Here is a 4946-nt window from a genome sequence, read left to right on the forward strand (position 1 = left end):
ACGCTGTCACGGCGGAGAGGGGCGGGTGCAGAAGCTCCAGTGCTTTCACCAGCTTGTTCCCTGGAAGCGCATCGGGCGCCGGAGCGGGAAGGACGGGCAGGATGGTCCTCGCTCCCAGGCATCACCGTGCGCAGCGGCTCAGGGGGGTGTCTGCTCTCCCTCCACAGGGCGACCTGGACCCGCGGGCGTCGCTTAAGCCGCTAATTCCCTGAGGTAGGAGACGCCCTGTGACAGTGAGTCCTTCACTGTAACCCCTGCCCGGCCTGCACCTTAACACCCTGAGGACAGCGGAATGCTGCACGGGAACGAACTGGAAAAGGTTTACAATTTAAAAATATACATATTGTTTTTAAAACCCATAAACGGTCTAATTCTCTTTTCCCCGCCATGGAGAAGAAAAGAAAGGGCACCATTAAACACAAATTCCACAAAGCACTGTTCGTGACCTGCGGGCCGTGCTGTGGCTAACGGGTTCCATTCCAGTGCGACAGCAGCCCCTCTGCCCGCGCACTGACCACCTCATGGTGCTCCAGTGTCGGGTCTTGGACACAAGCACGGGGGTGTAGGGGGGGACGGAGAGGCAGGGGAAAAAAATACTGCAGCCCTGGCTGTTGTGTTCAGTGGTTAGAGCATCGACCTCTGAACCAGGAGGCTCTGGTTCAATTCCTGGTCAGGTTCGATGAGAACTGCCAGAGCTGCAAGGCGGGCCTCACGCAGCTGGGGGCCTCACGCAGCTGTCGCCAACCACACCTGCAGCAACGGTGAGCGGGGCCTGGGACCCGGCACCGCAGGGCAGGGAGCCCCACTTCCCCCCAATCTGACTGGGCCCCTCTTTTTTCTCCCCAGCAGACAAGACTTTCTGCGAGATGGTGAAGTGTAGCCGGCTGTGTGAGCGCAAGCTCTTCATTCACTTCTGCTGCCGGCCCATGGGTGGCGGCCCCCAGGGGTGTCCCTACAGCGACGTCCCCTCCAACTCCGCCTGCCGACCGCATCCCTCCGGGGACACCAGTCAGAACCCTCACGTTTACCGAATCTTCCGGCCAAAGTGGAGCGTCAAGCACGTGGCCTCCCCATCCCTTCTCGCTGGGCTCCGAGCATCTCCAAGGTCTACCTCAGAGGCCGGTGGGACGGGCCATCCCCACGTGTGAGGAAGGGCCCAGCCGCCCGTGTCCTCCACCCAGACTGTAGTCAGACGGCACGGGAGCTCCTCCTGCCAAACCTGTGTGGGCATGTCCTCAGCTGCCTGTTCCGGTTCTCCCCGTCGGGGAGTCCTGTGGACCCGGAGCCCCTCTTTTTTCTAGGAAATACACTGATCGGCTCCCAGGACTGGGAGTAACCTTTGCCTTAAACTTTCTCTCGAACTTGGACATCTCGGTTGTGTCCAGCTCCCACCTCGGACCATCTGGCAGCCCACGTGTCCCTGGGAGCGGGACCCCCCACCCGCAGGGTGGATCGAACCCATGACAGCGAGGAAGACGCCCTCAGAGCAAATGCAGTGCAAACACTAAAGAGTTAATAAAGACTTAACCGCCGAAACCGGTTTGGCTCAGTGGATAGAGCGTCGGCCTGTGGACTGAAGGGTCCCGGGTTCGATTCCGGTCAAGGGCATGTACCTGGGTTGCGGGCACATCCCCAGTAGGAAAAACTTAACCCACAGCAAAGGCGTGTTTCTTTCCTGGGCACAGTGATTACACGTAGGTGCTGTCCAGCCGGTATTGCTCAGTGGTGGAGGTCACGGTTCGATTTCTGGTTCATTGCCCAGGTTGGGGGCTCCATCCCCAATGTGGGGTGTGCACGAGGCAGCCAATGGATGGTTCTCATCATTGATGTTTCTATCTCTGTCCCTCTCCCTTCCTCTCTATGAGATCAATAACATATTAAATAAAAATACAAAACCTTTTTTAAAACCCAGCAAGCTAAATGGCAATACCAGTATACATACATTGATATAAATATATGCGATTTAATATGTTTGCTATTTTATTGTATTGACAAGCTTCAAAACTTCGCATGTCAAATTTTCTGAAGGTGTTAACATCGTAGATATTTTTACGCCTAGAAATATAAAATGTCGTGCCAAAAAAGCATTTGCGGGAAGTTTTAATTCATTACTAGTAACGTGAAAAAAATCCGCATTGTTAACCGGTACGCCTGGTAAAACCAGTTTTTTTGTTCGAGGGCGCCGCCTTGTGGACATCTCTGGAATTGCATGAGGTTCAAACATTTTTTTAGACCCATCACATTGCAAACTACAGACAAGTTACAAGTATAGACAGACCTCTCTCTCTCCATGAGCGATCTGACATCACCCATGTGACACCCTACCACCTCCCAAGTATTTTAATTTTTTTTCCTCCCAAATACTTCCGAGGCGATTTCCTATAAATCAGGGCCTTCTCCGGCACAACCATCAGAGTCAGGAAGTTCACACTGAGCGTCTTCACGGTCCAGTCCTCTGACGGGGTCACATGTGGCCCGTCGTCCCAGGAAGGCCCTTCGCAGGCGACCAGAGACCCCGCTGCACCCCCTTCCCGGGAGAGCCCCCCTGTGCATTGAGTCTTCATTTCTCGCCAGTCCCCTTCCTGGAACCTTTAAAAGACTCGCGTGCTTAACACTTTGCTTAACCAGCGGATAAAAATGTCTAGAATCAGGGCCTCTCCAGACTCCAGCGACCCCCCAGGATCGCAACCAGAACCGGGGACGTAGCCCAGGCGCCCCAGGACCTCTGAACCGCAAGAGGTCGGGAGCCTGGCTCTTCCATTGTTTAGGCCTGGGCGCCTCTGCAGGGGCCGATGAACCCATAGCACCTCAGAGCAAATGCAGTGCTAACGGTAAGTTAATAACAGAGTTAACAGCCCACAGCGAAGGCGTCTGTTTCTTTCCTGGGCACAGCGATGACACATGGGTGCTGCCTGGCCGGTGTGGTTCAGTGGTTGAGCTTTGACCTATGAACCGGAAGGTCACGGGTTCCATTCCTGGCTCGATTCCGGGTTGGGGGTGCAGGAGCCAGCCGATAAGTGATTCTATCATGGATGTCTCTCTCTCTCTCTCTCTCTTTCTCTCTCTCTCTCTCTCTCAAATCAAAAAATATTACAAGAGAGAGAGAGAACAGGGCGGCTGTGTGCAGCCTGGAGGGCTCCGGTTTGGGTTGGCCTGACAGGTCAGTGGGGCAGCGGCCGGCAGCCTGGGTGGAGTCAGAAAAATTAGTGCCTTGGGAGGCCCCTGTCTGGGGGCAGCCTGACATTGGCTGCAGGTTCACAGGCTGAGGGTGAGGGTTGGAGAGCAGAGTCCCTCCTGGAGCCTCGAGTACCTGGAAAACGTCCTTTTTGTCTCTGTCTTTTGAGCTTTGATTGCAAAGGAGACCATTAAAACAACCGCATGCCCTGGGGACAGTGTTGCTCAGTGGTTGAGCTTCGATTTATGACCAGGAGGTCATGGTTGTAGATACCCAGTCAGGGCCCAGGTTGTGGGCTCCATCCCCAGTGTGGGGTGTACAGGAGGCAGCTGATCCATGATTCTCTCTCATCACTGGTGTTTCACTCTGCCCCTCTGAGATCAATAGCATATTTTTTAAAAGCAGATAGAAAACCTTTTTTAAAACCCAGCAAGCTAAATGGCAAGTACCAGTACACATATACTGATATATTTTCGATTTGAAATGTATGCTATTTTGTTGTATTGACAAGCTTCAAAACTTCCTATGTCCAATTTTCTGAAGGTGTTAACATCATAGATATTTTTACGCCTAAAAATGTCGAATTTGTTGTAAAAAAAAAATCATTTGCGGGAAGTTTTAATTCATTACTAGTAACTATTGAAAAAAATCCACATTATTAACCGGTAAACCTGGTGTAATCAGATTTGTGGTCCGAGCGCGCCGTCTTGTGGACATCTTTGGAATTGCACGAGGTTTGTTTAAATTTTTTTTAAACAATGCAAACTACAGAAAAGTTATTGGTAAAGAGAACTCTTCATGAGCGATCTGACATCACCCATGTGACACCCTACCACCTCCCAAGTATTTTAATTTTTTTTTCCTCCCAAATACTTCCGAGGCGATTTCCTATAAACAAGGGCCTTCTCCTGCACAACCATCAGAGTCAGGAAGTTCACGCTGAGCGTCTCTACGGTCCAATCCTCTGACGGGGTCACATGTGGCCTGTTGTCCCAGGAAGGCCCTTCGCAGGCGGCCAGAGACCCCGCTGCACCCACTTCCCGGGAGAGGCACCCTGTGCATTGAGTCTTCATTTCTCGCCAGTCCTTTTCCTGGAACCTTTAAAAGACTCGCGTGCTTAACACTTTGCTTAACCAGCGGATACAACGTCTAGAATCAGGGCCCCTCTAGACTCCAGAGACGCCCCAGAAACGCAACCAGAACCGGGGACGTAGCCCAGGCGCCCCAGGACCTCCGAACCACAAGAGATCTGGAACCTGGCTCTTCCATTGTTAGGCCTAAGCGCCGAGCGGCGAGCGCGAAAATCGTCCCAATCAATCAATGCTGCCTGTGGGCGGGCACAAGGCGGTGCACGCCTTGAAGCGCGTCATGCGTCGGCCGCGGTTCATGCCGGGAAGTGTGTCAGCGGCTGCGTGGCGTCATACCGGAAGTGTGTCATGGGTCGGACGCGAGGGATGCTGGGAAGTGCGTCTTTCGTCTGTCGTAAAGCACGCCGGAAGTGTGGCAGCGTTGCCCCGGGGCATGCCGGTAGATGCGTCTTGGGGATGGCGTAGGTCTATTCCGGAAGTGTGTCAATAGGGGATCGGGCACGCCGGAAAGTATGTCGTTTGCCGGCGCGGGGCTCGCCGGGAAGTGTGTCTGGTAACGGGCCTGAGCCACGCCGGGCGGTCTGTCTGGCGGGAGGTCCCGGGCGCCGCGGAGCGGGAGCAGGAGGCGGCAGGATGGTGAAGCTGACGGCGGAGCTGATCGAGCAGGCGGCGCAGACACCAAC

The sequence above is a fragment of the Myotis davidii genome, unplaced genomic scaffold (genome assembly GCF_000327345.1).
Source record: "Myotis davidii unplaced genomic scaffold, ASM32734v1 scaffold164, whole genome shotgun sequence".
Taxonomy (NCBI): Eukaryota; Metazoa; Chordata; class Mammalia; order Chiroptera; family Vespertilionidae; genus Myotis; species Myotis davidii.